The sequence below is a fragment of the Anabrus simplex genome, chromosome 4 (assembly GCF_040414725.1).
Source record: "Anabrus simplex isolate iqAnaSimp1 chromosome 4, ASM4041472v1, whole genome shotgun sequence".
Classification (NCBI taxonomy): domain Eukaryota; kingdom Metazoa; phylum Arthropoda; class Insecta; order Orthoptera; family Tettigoniidae; genus Anabrus; species Anabrus simplex.
This window is the reverse complement of record NC_090268.1, coordinates 7,581,350-7,597,260: the sequence shown is the minus strand read 5'-3', so window position 1 is coordinate 7,597,260 and position 15,911 is coordinate 7,581,350.

Here is a 15,911-nt window from a genome sequence, read left to right as displayed (position 1 = left end):
AGGGTAGATCATGGGAGACTACTGGTAAAAATGAATGTAAGTGGAATAGACCAAAGAGTGACTGAATGGGTGTCTATATTTCTAGAAAATAGATCTCAGAGAATTAGAGTAGGTGAAGCTTTATCTGACCCTGTAGTAATTAGGAGGGGAATTCCTCAAGGCAGTATTATTGGACCTTTATGTTTTCTTATATATATATATATATAAAGGATACGAGTAAAGAAGTGGAATCAGAAATAGGTCTTTTTGCGGATGATGTTATTCTGTACAGAATAATAAATAAGTTACAAGATTGTGACAACTGCAAAATGACCTCGATAATGTTGTGAGATGGACATTAGGCAATGGTATGATGATAAACGGGGTTAAAAGTCACGTTGTGAGTTTCACTAATAGGGAATGTCCTCTCAGTTTTAATTACTGCGTTGATGGGGTGAAAGTTCACTGTACCTAGGTGTTAATATAATGAGAAATCTTCACTGGGGTAATCACATAATGGGATTGTAAATAAAGGGTACAGACCTCTGCACATGGTTATGAGGGTGTTTAGGGGTTGTAGTAAGGATGTAAAGGAGAGTGCATATAAGTCTCTAGTAAGACCCCAACTAGAGTATGGTTCCAGTGTATGGGACCCTCACCAGGATTACTTGATTCGAGAACTGGAAAAAATCCAAAGGAAAGCAGCTCGATTTGTTCTGGATGATTTCCGACAACAGAGTAGCGTTACAAAAATGTTGCAAAGTTTGGGCTGGGAAGACATGGGAGGTAGGAGACGAGCTGCTCGACTAAGTGGTATGTTCCGAGCTGTCAATGGAGTGATGGCGTGGAATGACATCAGTAGACAAATAAGTCAGTGTTTTTAAACGTAGGAAAGATCTCAACATGAACATAATGTTGGAATTCAAGAGGACAAATTGGTGCAAATATTCGTTTACAGGAAGAGGAGCCAGGGATTGGAATAATTTACCACGGGAGATGTTCAATTAATTTCCAAATATTTTGATTATTTAAGAAAAGGCTAGGTAAACAACAGATAGGGAATATGCCCTAAATGACTGATTGATACAGGAGAAACGGATAGCTCAGTAATTATGCATTCTCGGACACATATTCTTATAAATTATTTTTCTTCTCCTTTTATGCGGAATCCATTCCTGAAGTTTTACTGAGGGGTTTCGTCACACATTACATGTTTATAAGAGTTAATATTGTAGTTGTTACATGTAAGAGTCTGGTTATGAAAGGAAGAGCATTATACTTTTCGTTGTCACTCTCACTAATCGCTCTGTTTAGGAATAAGCACAGTACCGTCCTGCTCAGCCGTGTGGCGAATTTTAAGACTGGCTTAATGGTCTGCAATCGCTTGTATTCGGCACCAGGATCGAGTAGAGAACCGGGTCAAAAGCCTTCTCTCAGCCATTCTGAGGTTTACCCTCTTGACTGTAGGACGAAAGCTAACAATTATCAGCTCCATGCACCAGACACCATAATATTATCGTAGTCCGTCTCGGTGGCTAACAGGTTAGCAAGCTGACATTTGGTCCTAGGTTCGATTCTTGGCCAAGTCGGGGATTTTAACCTTCACTGGTTAATTGTTCTGGATCTGGGGACTGGGATCTGTAGCGTCTAAGTAAGGCTCCATCCTCATGGACGCGCAGGCAACTCGAAAGACCTGCATTATGGAGGCCATCGAAACCGACCATCAGACTGCACTGAGCAATACTAAGGTCACGGGGTTGATAACCAAAATGTTCCACTACCCTTACATGAAAACAACAACAACAACAACAACAAGAACACTTTCGAGTTGCCAATTTGTTATATTTGAGCTCTGTTACGTGGACCACCTTTGCAGACTGTAGCATTAACACGGCGGAAACCACCTTCATCGTCACTAATACAGCAATTAAGGTGGCTTTATTTACCCGCCAACATGGTTTTAAAAGAATTCTCGATGGTGGTCTTTTCACTACAGCCTCACTACCATCTCAGTTTTGTGCCCCCACCCATAGGCTACAGGCAGACAGTTCCAAGTGATTAATTCGACCGAAACCTACCAAATTTCAGTTACTGATCAGATACTAACCATCTTCAACAAGCGAATGTTGGATCTACCGCACTGCAGCCAAGATTGTAAAAGTGCTTTTATTGCATTTACAATGAGATGCAGGTACACAAAAGGTAAGTCATAAAGTGCACAGAAACATCCGTGTTGGAAGTAGGTTACTAACCCACTATCTCGAGAAATGCACTAACAACAGTAAAACAACCAACTGCATTTTATTACCGCGATGCCATATGCCGCGATGATCGATGGCAGTTTCGCACGTACCAGGTAATGGTGCTGGCAACTGCCTCAACAATGGCTCCTCTTACAAAAGGCAAGCGAGTGACCTAAAGCAATCCAATGTACAGTTAGGTAGCTGTATAGGAACGTCAAGATGGCTGCCATGGCGAACTGTATGATGTCGTTCGGGTCAGCAATCTCTAGGCTGGTTTCATGCAGCATTCCAAGTCACCCCATTTCTACGTAACCTGTTTGCCGTACTCATGTCTCAATCTACCACTAACGTTCTTACCCCTAAAAAACTAACTGAACAAGCCCTGAGTGTCTAGTAGTCACCAAGCCGCTCTCCGACTGATCGGTAGCACCACATTTCAAAACCCCTGTGCATTAGTCACTGGCCATGTTTCCCAATGCCGAGTTCCACATTAAAAAATATCTTTCTAATATGCATACCTGTGTCTGAAATGAGCAAATTTATTTCCTTAAAAATGGCCTTCCTTCCATTTTATGTCCTCCCTACTTCTGCGATCGTCATTTATTCTAGAAACAAACTTAATATTCATGTACCTTCTTCATTTCTTAATGTTATATCTCCTGACTTTATTCGAATGCAGTCCATTACTTCTATTTGGGATTTGTTACTTCCATCTTGCAAGTCTGTGTCCGTACTTACTGCGTTAGAGCTATTAGCTGCTGTCCTCAGGGCATTGGGTTCGATTCCCGGTACTGTCAGAATGGCTGTTATGTGGTTAAAACGGTACATGCAGTTCACCTCCATTGGGGGCGTGCTTGAAAAGTTTGATGAATTTCTGCACATGTTCTGAAGACTCAGAAATAATAAGAACATTATTGGCTGATAATATGGTTTGCAATCTATGTTAGATACAACAACACACAAGCCATCGCCCTTTAGGAAACTACACTTATTCGCTGTAATGACAAGAGTATACTGCTGAAATGATTTAGTGATGATGATAATAATAATAAGAATATTTTCGTGTGGATATTTCTACAATTTTTTTGCTTTACGTAGCAGCAACACAGGTAGGGCTTATCGCGACGATGAGATGGGAAAGGGCTAGGAGTGGGAAGGAAGTGGCCGTGGTGTTAATTAAGGGATGGCCGTGGTGTTACTTAAGGGACATCCCTAGGATTTGCTTGGTGTGAAAAATAAGAAACCGCGGAAAACTATCTTCAGCGCTGCTGACAGTGGGGTTCGAACCCACTATCTACCGAATACTGCGCGATCCTAAGCACACGTCCACTTGCTCGGTGGATATTAGTTACGGTATGTATCCGTGAAATGTCATAGTAATTTCTGTCCTGAATGGAGGACACAAATTTAACAGTAAAATTAGCGGTAAATTAATATTATTAGTAGAGAAATATAGATGCGTAAGTACGGCGACTCGCGCGGACAGTTCAAAGGGGAAAATGGAGGTGAAAAGTTATATCGTAAATAACACAAAAATGATTATTATTGAAAGAAAAATAGCATGATCGCTGGGTCAATAATTATTGTAATTACTGAGTTATAGGCACAAGTCAACAATTCGCCCCATCAAGGAACATCAAGCAAAGCAAAGAACTTAAGTGAGCAAAGAACTCACACACAAAAGTGTTACATGAACAAAAGGCATACTGAAGCGCTGTGACGTAACAGAATTCATAGTCGTAATGTAGCAAAGTATGTATGTATGTATGTATGTATGTATGTATGTATGTATGTATGTATGTATGTATGTATGTATGTATGTATGTATGTATGTATGTATGTATGTATGTATGTATGTATTTCTCTAGTAATAATTACGCACTTCCCGTGGAGCATAGAGGGCGTGAATGGGTGCACAGAGAAAAGATAAAATCTTAATTTGAAACTCTAAAATTTGAAATTTTACTTCTTTGCTTGTTTTTTCTCTCTTTTCAGATGTTAAACTTCGTTAAACAATGACAAATAACAGCTGGATACACAGCTCTTATAACAGTAGTTGTTTGAAACCTAAGAACGATCAGACATAATGAGTTGGGTAGTTCAAACGTTACACTATTACAAAAGCGCTACTGCTCCAATCAGTTACAATTAAGGAGACTAGGCTCCAAAATTTACAGCGTTCGAAAGAGCGTCTCTCCAAAACATATTCCAGTCTAGCGTCTCCAAAGCATAATCTCAATTTTACCTTAACTCAGATATAAACAGTGTTCACGGTCTTAACAGAGGCAATAAGTGCCCATTCTACGTGGCCGTAAACTAAAATGCTTGCCCTCCTTTGAAATACGCTTGAAAATCCTATGTGAGCTTATGGCTAAGCCTATACTACAGACGTGACTATTACGTCCAAAAGAAGAGATACATTCTATATCAGCCCGATACCAAGTTCAATGGGAACTGAAAGAGGGTTCACACTCTTTATTCCCTACGTCACAATAACGTCCTTAGACTTCTTGGAAAATTTACATTGAAAGACAGAAATTTACATTACGAAAGAATTTTGAAAGCTTCCGCTCAAGTTAGCTTTCTGATACTATCACATGATTAAAAGATGTCTGCCATTACCGTCAGCTGATTGGCCTTCCGACGATGGGCGAGGTGTGGCCCCTGCATCCTCTACGAACACACTCTAAACCTCTTGACTCCAGAGATGGAAAGACAATATGGCCCAAAAGGTTCCAGCTTTTATAGCGGAGAGGAAGGTTCCAGAACTCTCTGGGCCGAAGCTCTGTACACACCCCCAATTGTGATTGGTTAATTTAATAAATATCTCAAAATTTTGATTGGCTAAAATTTGAAGAAGGAGGTAAGAGATACAAGTGCTAGAAACTTCAGAACACCATAAACAATCTACAAACAATTTAGTTTACAAAACCTATGACTACAAAAATTCTGTTGAAAATTAATTGTCCATCCTCCCACCAGTGAGCGAACATAAGTTGACAGACAAAGTTCGAAACTTCTTCGGAGATAAGTTTCACTGTTCATATGACATATGGCCTTCTAAAAGGCGCTCCGCTCGCTGTAAATGTACCTCCGGTATGTTCATGTTATTCCTAATTTCCGCAAAAGCAATTATTATATTCCAATTAGCACAAATATTGTAATGAAATTTCATCGATACGATTCTTTGACGTACCCGTGGATATTTCTAGTCTGGTGTAGGGCTTGGGTGAGCGGTATCTGTCATGAATAGGAAAGTAGGTTTCACTCTGTGTGTGTGTGTGTGTGTGTGTGTGTGTGTGTGTGTGTGTGTGTTGCAGGTATATTGATGACATCATGAACACCCAGTCACCGGATCAAAGGAATTAACCGTTTAAGATTATAATCCCGGACACTCCACTGACCATTCAGCCAAAAAGCCGGACGATCGTCGTGTTAACACACTCAAGCGCTGCGGGTTTGTTTGCTGTGCAGACCATTTGAGTCTCTTAATGTTTAAGGGACCACTGGATGGCGATATAATACATCACTGACCCGAAAATATCCTGCCAAGGACCGCCAGCTGGACAGGCGTTTGCTGAGTCAATTATATTGGTGGTTCTTTCTTTTTCCGAGTACCAGATAACACCTACGCATGACTTAGAACGTCATACAGAGTAATTAACCTGAAATCAACTTCATGCACGAACTCAACTCTCATGTGTAAATCAATTTTCCGCCCCTCCATCTTATAAGCCGAGGGGGACATCCATCAAAAATCCACTTCATTCAAGTGTTCCAGAACATTTCCGTGAACGGTCCATGATGTATTCGAAATACATCCTGAATTAAATACTCCATTATATCACAGACCATATCGGTCAACTGGTTCATTCTCCACTACGATGAATGATCCCGGCGCGTGTATTATAAACGAATACCCGTCTACTCCTAGCTTTACTAGAACAAATGAAAATCCGCATCCTGTTTCCAGTCATTCTAGCGGGACACGAATGGAATGAAAGAAGCCCCCATTTAGCGGCGAGGATAGGAATTGTGCCGGCTGCCGAAGCCTGTCGGACTCCTCTCGGGCAATGATTAATGACTGACAGATGAAATGAAATTGGGAAGTGTTGCTGGAATGAAAAGTGACAGGGAAATCCGGAGTACCAGGAGAAAACCCTGTCTTTCTCCGCTTTGTCCAGCACAAATCTCACATAGGAGTGACCGGGATTTGAACCACGGAACCCAGTAATGAGAGGCCGACGCGCTGCCGCCTGAACCACGGAGGCTTTTTTATATTTTTTTTAATAGCTTTACTACTCGTCGCAAACGATTCTGAAGCCGAACAACAGCCAAATTAATAGTGCTTGCATGTTAGTTACAGTGTTTCGTTAGTATCAAAAATCAAAATGGCGATTGCGTAACATTGCCTCACTGTTGGGCGTCAATTGTAATTTAGCGATCCTACTGCGTCTTGAACTTGAAATGAATGGATAGATAAAAAGTTGAAATAATTAACTGTAATCCGTAATTTGGGAACCAGACATCTCGAAAATGGATCCTCCGAATTTAGATGGTAAGTTTCTGTTCCCCCCTCCACGTGTGTACACTACTGGCTTTACCTAATCCTTTGAAAACGAACAAACAGGTGGGCAATAACTTTTGCCCGCTAATTTAAAAATGAACGATCTATTTTGTGACGTAACCATAATCCGGCCATGAGCTCTTTATTGACACAGAATAAATAAAATAGGAATACGTCCTACGTACAGCAATGAACTACCATGAGCAGCCGAACAGCACTCCGCTACTTGTCAGTGCGCCAGTCTTCGGACATAAACATTTCATTAGTGGAATCATCATAGTTTACCGTTTAATACATTGAATTGTGGAAAAGTTTAGTATCACTTAGTTACAATGGCTGACCCCCTAGATACGGGGCAGTCCATTAAGTTGGCATTAGAGACATGTTATATGCACGACTCGCTACCTCAATTAGACTCAGTGAACCATAGGCCTACTCTATCGAACGGATCATCACAATTTCAACCAGCACCTGCCAGTTATGATCATCAACAACACCAACATCAACAGCAGCAGCAGGACCAGCAACAACATCACGGCGCTCAGAACACGGGCACTCATACCCCCTCACTACAAGAGAGCATCACACCTGCAGGTAATAATGTATGTACTCCTCATCACGGAAATGACCTACTAGATAATAGTGTAGATATACCTAATCAACCAGCTAAACGATTTTGCGGACAAATGGTAGGACAGTCAAATGGAACCATAAACGAAGTGGAAAAGTTGATAGACATGGATACGTTAGACGCCAGTACTTCAACATCTACTAATCCCTCGGTCAAAGACGTGCCAGTAAATAATCACTCAAGTTCAAATAAGCTTAGTTCTGATAAGAGAGCGCCTACCTATCACAGTAAAGACAATAGATATAGTCGCACAGACATAGGCCCGTACTGTATTTTCGTACAAAGTTTGGACAGTAAAGTTGGTCAACTACACCCTATGATTTTTCAACATAACAATGCCTTTAAAAAGGAAGTGGTTGATATCCGCCCTATTGGAAAAAAATCGTTTAAAAATTGTAGCTCGCACGGCAGGATCTGCAAATTTAATTGTACAATGTGATATTTTTAAACAAAGAAATTTAGAAGCTTACATTCCCAACTTTCTCATCCATAAACAGGGTATAATCAGAAATGTCGACACCATGTTAAGCGAGCAGGAAATTTTAGAAGAAATTGATTCTCCATATCCAGTTGTGCGTATTAAGAGATATACCAAAAGATCACATACGAACCCAGATCAAGTTATAGCAATCCCAGTGTGTCTCGTAACTTTTCGATCGCAGTCCCTCCCCACTCATATAGCTATATTGGGAACTCGCTGTGCTGTGGAACCGTATGTTGCTTCGGTAGTGCAGTGTGACATATGTTTACGTCTGGGCCACAGGCAAGGCCAATGTAAGTCAAGAGTAACGCGCTGTAATAGATGTGCGGGTCCACACTTAACAGAAAACTGTGACAATACCACGGAAGTTCGTTGTGCACTCTGTCAAGGTCAACATTTTGCTTCAGATAAGAACTGTCCGGTGTACGTTAGACAGCGAGACATGAAAAGGGCAACTGCTTATAACACACCTCCTATGCATACATCAACAGAGCAGCAAAGTCAGGGATACGCTCAGATGGTTGCTACTGTACCACAATACAGTAGTCGACAACCACTACAAAATTCATCTATAATAAACACTCAGTATCATACAGCTTTGCCATCAATGCAATCATCACAACAGTTATCCCATCCACAATATCAAGGTCAACAGGAACAAGGGCTACTCTCATCGCATCATGCCGTGCCTACGCAACGAAAACTTCCCTCCCTCTCCACTCTACGTTCTACTCGCCGCCAAGAAGCTCCCCCTCCCTCCCCAGCTTACCCTCCCTCACACCAACGAGTGTTTGCTCCTTAACAATTACTAGTTACACCTATTAGACAAAACCCATATCCTCCTCGTCCACATAACATTCCTGATCATTCCATCAATCGAAATAACTTCATTATAGAAGAATTAGTCAAACTCGTCTCAGACAACACCCATAGAAAATCCCCTTGTCATTCGGGAATTAATATCTAGTTTAATAAATAAATTCAATGGGTTTAAGGTCCTGCAGTGGAATGCTAGATCTGCCATTGCTAATAAGGAAAGTTTAGAGCACGAACTTGGTTGCAGAGATATCAAGGTGGCAGCGATTTCCGAGACGTGGTTCAACGCATCAAAACTTATAAGATTTCGAAATTATAATATTCTACGAGACGATCGGTTCGATGGGAAAGGAGGCACAGCACTTTTCATACATAACGCAGTTCCTTTTAAGGTATTGCCTGTCACAGTGGGGGTACATCCTGGTATACAACTCGTTGCAGCACGTATCCATTTACCTGCGCTTGAGTTCACATGTCTTTCAATATATTGTAAACCAGGCAGAATTATAACACCGGCAGTTTGGAATCAAATTTTATCTCCTTTAGCACCACCGTACCTTATATTCGGCGACCTTAACGCACACAGTACTACCTGGGGGTGTGCCTTCACCGACCGACAGGGTTGCAATATTTTAGAGAGAGTCGACACTTTCAGTCTATCCATATTGAATGACGACTCACTAACACTAGCTCCGTCCTTATATCACCGTCCATCGACAGTTGATATAACAATGTGCTCTCCCGCCATTGCCACAATCGCCCAATGGAATGCACTTAAAGACTCGCTTGGTTCAAATCACTATCCAATACTTATAAACATTGATACTTCTCCTACAAGTAACCCCTCACCATATCCATCAAGCAAGTGGAATATGCATGGTGCAGACTGGACGTTTTTTACGGCTAAAATACTTGAGGAAACACGCTGTTTCCGAACCCAAACATCCGCCATGGACAATTATAATACCTTTGTTGAGATGATGGAACGTATTGCTCATATATCTATCCCCCTGAGAAAACCTCCTGGTCAGAAAAACACTCCAACAGTATGGTGGAACGCTGATTGTTCCCGCGCCATTGCTCTCCGGCGGACGGCTCTCCGGGAATTCCGAACACACCCTACCCAAGTAACATACCTACAATATCAGAAGATTTCTGCTCGAACTAAGCGATTTCTCAAGCAAACTAAGAAACAGAGTTGGCAAAAATACTGCTCCACATTGAATAAGGAAACTCCAATAGCAGAAGTACGGCAACGCATACGACATTTGCGCAACATAAATTATAGTACTCAGGATTCGTCACCTGATACCTCTTGGTTAGAGGATTTTGCTGATAGAATTACGCCACCATCACCTAGTTATCCACCGTGTACATTTAATGAACAGCACTCCGACCACTTTCTCTGTTCGCCATTTACAATCAACGAGCTCCGTGAGGCCATTAAGAACTCCGCCAATACAGCACCGGGCATCGATGAAATCCGATACCCCATGTTACAACACCTTCCTGACGAAACATTGCAGCTTTTCCTCCGAATTGTCAATGAACTTTGGTTTCAAAAATGCATACCTGAGTCATGGAAGACACAAATTGTAGTACCCATCCTCAAGCCAGGAAAAGAGCCAGGAGATCCATCAGGATATCGAGCTATTGCCCTTTCTTCCTGCATTGGTAAAACGGTGGAAAGAATGATTAAAAATCGCTTGGATTGGTGGTTAGAATCACAATCTCTGCTACCTTATACACAGAATGGATTCCGCAAGGGTCGTGGCACGTATGATAACCATGCCATATTAACCACAGAGATTCATACGGCTTTTCTAAATAAACACTACCTTTGTGCTCTCTTTTTGAACATATCCGCTGCGTATGACAATGTTCGAATACCAATACTAATGGATAGACTGATTGCTCTTGGATTGCCTCCAACTTTTGTGTCGGGTATGTATCAATTTATACATGTTAGATGGCTTTATTTTCGTTATAACCATAGACTTCTCGGGTCACGACGATCGACGCAAGGACTCCCTCAAGGTGCAGTACTTAGTCCCCTACTGTATACTATTTATACCCGAGATTTGGAAAATATTCTGCCTCCTAGAGTTAGCCTTCTTCAGTATGCTGACGACGTATGCATCTTTACCTCAGCGACGACAGTACTTGCTGCCAAGCGTCGTCTTGCAGATGCTATGCAGCATGTAAATCAGTGGTTACATCAACATGGGGTTAGACCTCTCTGCAAGTAAATCCTCGGCAGTAATATTCACAAAAAAGAAGAATTGAACCACCAATTTACAACTTCATCCTAGGATCACACAGCATCTTAGTTCAACCACAAACCAAATTCTTCGGACTTGTGTATGATTCCTGTCTCACGTGGACTGACAATTAAGAGATGAAAGTATATAATTTTCCACCTGTTCAATACAAATTCAAATGTCACATTTTATTCATAAATATTAGGGACCGGTTTCGGCATATTTATGCCATCATCAGCCTAAAGTTAGATAAACAGGGACACAAAAAAATTACATACATGTCAATACACAAATGAACTTTCTACCATATTGGCAATTCATAATAGCGTTGATATGTACAAAATTTTGAATGTATAAAAACTCTCATATATACCTCTTACAGAATTTACGATAAAGGTAAAATTGATCTATTTACAGTTCTATGATACAATTGTGTGTAAAATAACAAAAGACGTCTTTTAAAATACTTCTGTCTGAACAGCTTATACAGCTAATAAAATTTGGGTATTGACATTCCTAGAGTATTAAAATGATAGAACGCCTAAAAATAAGCTGTATAAGCTGTTCAGACAGAAGTATTTTAAAAGACGTCTTTTGTTATTTTACACACAATTGTAACAAAAAACATCACAGATATCATAGAACTGTGAATAGATCAATTTTACCTTATCGTAAATTTTATAAGAGGTATATATATGAGAGTTCTTATACATTCAAAATTTTGTACATATCAACGCTATTATGAATTGCCAATATGGTAGAAAGTTTATTTGTGTATTGACATGTATGTAATTTATTTGTGTCCCTGTTTATCTAACTTTATGCTGATGATGGCATAAATATGCCGAAACCGGTCTCTAATATTTATGAATAAAATGTGACATTTCAATGTATATCACATTTGAATTTTTATTGAACAGGTGGAAAATCATATACTTTCATCTTTTCGTTGTCAATCGTTTTTCAATACGGACCAATTATGAAGTTTTTAACATTAAATCACGTGGACTGCTCATATGCAACATATTCTTCCAAAATTGGAACAAGGAATCAATATCCTACGCTCATTAACTCGAACTTGGTGGGGAGCACACCCATCTATACTCTTAGTGCTATATCGCACGCTGATACGATCGAAGATGGAATATGGAAGCATGTTTTATTTCAGTGGCAATAAACGCCTACTAAATAAACTAGATAGTATTCAATTTCAGTGCATTCGCATATGCCTTGGAGCTATGAAAACCATGTCAACTAATTCTCTTCTCTTAGAAGCCGCAGAAATGCCCTTGACTATCCGTGCACAGTTTCTTTCAGATAATTTCATACTAAAGCAAACTCACACTAAAAATTCAACAGTTCTAATACCTCTTCGCAGATTACAACATTTAGCAGACGATGAAGACCGGCTTTCTTTGAATCAAAGATATCTCCTGCTGCAAAGTGTCACACATATAGACTCACTACTGACCCAAAACTGTCAAAAGAGTGTGGAAGACATATATGATATTCCATTTGAGCACTGCATATGCCCTATGGAAGTGGATACATCACTAACATATCTACAAAAAAGATCACAGATTGGCGCAGTTATGTCAAGAGGATTTGACTCTCCGGTATCCTTCGTCTGTTAAAATTTATACTGATGGCTCAAAAATACCAATAAGTGGCGTAGGATGTGCATTCTATTGTCCTGATCAACATGAAGCTCAAGGTTTTCGTTTGCTAAAACATATTTATATCTATGCAGCAGAAGCTATTGACATAACAGAAGCGCTCAAATATGCCAGACGATTCTACTGTAAGAGTATCACTATCCTTACTGATTCGTTGAGCGTCCTTTCCACACTATCTACACCGCTTATCCTCCAGAAACCCAATATCTACCACATCAGTATTATTCAAAAAACATATGAACTCCAAAGACGCGGTTCTAAAGTAAACTTCGTATGGGTCCCAGCCCACATCGGGATACCACATAATGAATATGTAGATGACTTAGCGAAGAAAGCATGTGTCAGTGGACAGGTCTTGAATACTCCCAGCAACTTCATGGATTATACAGTGATTATGTACCAACGAGCGTATAGTCAGTGGTCACAGAGGTGGGAGGAAACAAAGAGCAACAAAGGTAAATTTTACTCAACGACTGAACAGAATCCCCCGCGACGTCCTTGGTTTGCACAATGGAACACTCAACGACGATTCATCTCGACTATCACTCGAATGCGCTTCAATCACGGAAGTTTTAGAAGTCACCTTTATCGCATCAACGTAGTGGACACACCATACTGTTCCTGTGATGGCCAGTTGATTCAGGACGTAAACCATCTCTTTTTGTATGTGCTCTTTACCACCAACAGCAAAATGTGTTTATTACAGCTCTGCTTCACGCTAAGCAACAGTTACCAACCTGTGTAAATACACTACTGGCGACCAAAAGCAAAACAGTGTATACTATTATTGGGAACTATTTAACAACAAATTGTCTACAAATTTGATTGATTTTCTCTGGAAATGTATGTGATTTTAATGTAATGAGGTGTAACATCTATGTCTTTTATATGTATATATACAGGCTTATTCACCTAACATGTTACATGCAAATAAATTCTAAACCATTAAAGATATCAGCATTCTGTTTTCATATTCGTAAATGGTACGCAGGGTCTTGTAAAATAACGTGTTACTTGGTCTTGTCGGGGTGATTAACAACCGAGATACTGATACTAACTCCATATTTTTAAATGGAACGGCACAAATTTATACAGCTGATTTAAAAGTTAATCTGTGTACAAGTTCAAATATGTAATTATTTTCAAAATCGGACAATTACTTTTTGAGATATAAATAAGAACAGCATGCGCTGTTTTGCATGCCGCATCAGACGGCGTGAAGTCGGGCAAGGATATATTGAGGCGGAAGCAGTTTCCTGGGAGTGAGTTCAGCCACAGAATGGGTATCAGGCATGTAGGCATCTCCTACACATGTGATGGGTTTGCAAAATGTGTATGACAGGCGAACACATGACAGGACAGAAAGGGTTGATGTGTTTAAAACGAATAAAATAAGTACTTTGCCTTGAAAGGAACATAACGAAAGCTACAATTGTCACTGCTTTTAGTGTACAGTTCATACTACTCTATGAGTTGAGAAATAAACATAACACAAAACACCGGAAGAGCTCCTTCTAGAAAAGCAAATGTTCAGAGTTGATCGTAGTGAGATGGCAGCAACACTATTATTTATGTTTTATTTTACACGCATTAATCTCCGCAGAGCTCCAGCGCGACTGTACTAGCGTGCATTCGGCAGAGCGTAGGTTCGAGTCCTGCCTCGCCCAACCTGACATTGATTTTCATGGTGTCTCATGTTCAACACCAGGCAAATACCGGATAGGTACCTTTGTGATAGGCCACGGCCAACTTTCTTTCCAACTCCTTCCCAATCCCATCCGTCAGAAAAAACGCTAAACTGAGCGCAGCCTATTACATGTCAAAACAAAACAATACAACTTTAATCTCCCTTCCCCGTTGTACACCCAGGGTATGTTACGGTACATCACATTATGTTTACAGTACATGCCTGGTATCCGTTCTGTGGCTGGAATCAAGGCCAGGAAGCAGCTTGCGCCTCAATATGTCCTTGCCCGATTTCACGCCGTCTGATGCGGCATGCAAAACCGCGCATGCTGTTCTTATTTATATCTCAAAAAGTAATTGTCCGATTTTGAAAATACTTACATATTTGAACTTGTACGCAGATGAACTTATAATTCAGCTGTATAAATTTGTGCCGTTCCATTTAAAAATATGGAGTTAGTATCAATATCTCGGTTGTTAGTCACCCACATGAGACTAAGTAGCACGTTATTGTACAAGACCCTGCGTACCACTTACGAATATGAAAACAGAATGCTGATATCTTTAATGGTTTAGAAGTTATTTGCGTGTGACATGTTAGGTGAATAACCCTGTATATATACATCACACTGTGACAATGACTTGTGATGCATTGTAAAGTTCAAACCAGCGTACTGTAATATCCAGGTGGCTGTTTTGTCTGTCCACTGTAATCAAACCACTGAGCGTATTGTTTCCTTCGTTCATTGTTTCATTCCATTTACAATGTTGTGACTGTCGGAAGCGGCGGCAGCGTTGCATCTTCCGGCGTCTTAAATAATACAGAACGTTCAACAGAGGAGAGGAGACATAAGCATTTAATACACGAAGGACAATCCCGTGTGAGTCGAACGAGGCAACTTGTGCTCTGACACAGCGAGAACAAACATCGCCATCGTTCTGAACGAAACACGAACAGCTTACAACACATCGTATCCCCAGCATTCTCTATTCACTGGAGGAAACACACGTTGTCTTACAGATTATAAACCACTTTAATTTACAAGTTGCTTTAGGTCGCACATAGATGGGTCTCATGGCGACGATGGCGTAGGAAAGGACTAGGAGTGGGAAGGAAGTGGCCGTGGCCTTAATTAAGGTACAGCCTCGGCATTCGCCTGGTGTGAAAATGTGAGACCACGGAAAACCATCTTCAAGGTTGCCAACACTGGGGGTCCAACCCACTACCTCCCGATTACTGGCTACTGGCCGCACTTAAGCGACTGCTTAAACCACTTTTACCCGTGACCACGTAGTTTAAATAGGTAACAAACTGTCTGCCTAGGTTGTATGAAGTTAGGGACTGGAATAATTTACCAAAGAAGATGTTAGATAAACTTCTTTGAAATCATAAAGGAAACACTAGTAACAAGTGATGGGGAATCTTCCTCCAGCTCTAAATGCAGATCAAATATGGTTGATTGATTGATTGATTGATTGATTGATTGATTGATTGATTGACTAATTGACTAATTGATCTCCTCAATCATGCCGAAGCATCGTCTCTCTATAACAAAGTTTTGCCCTGGAGA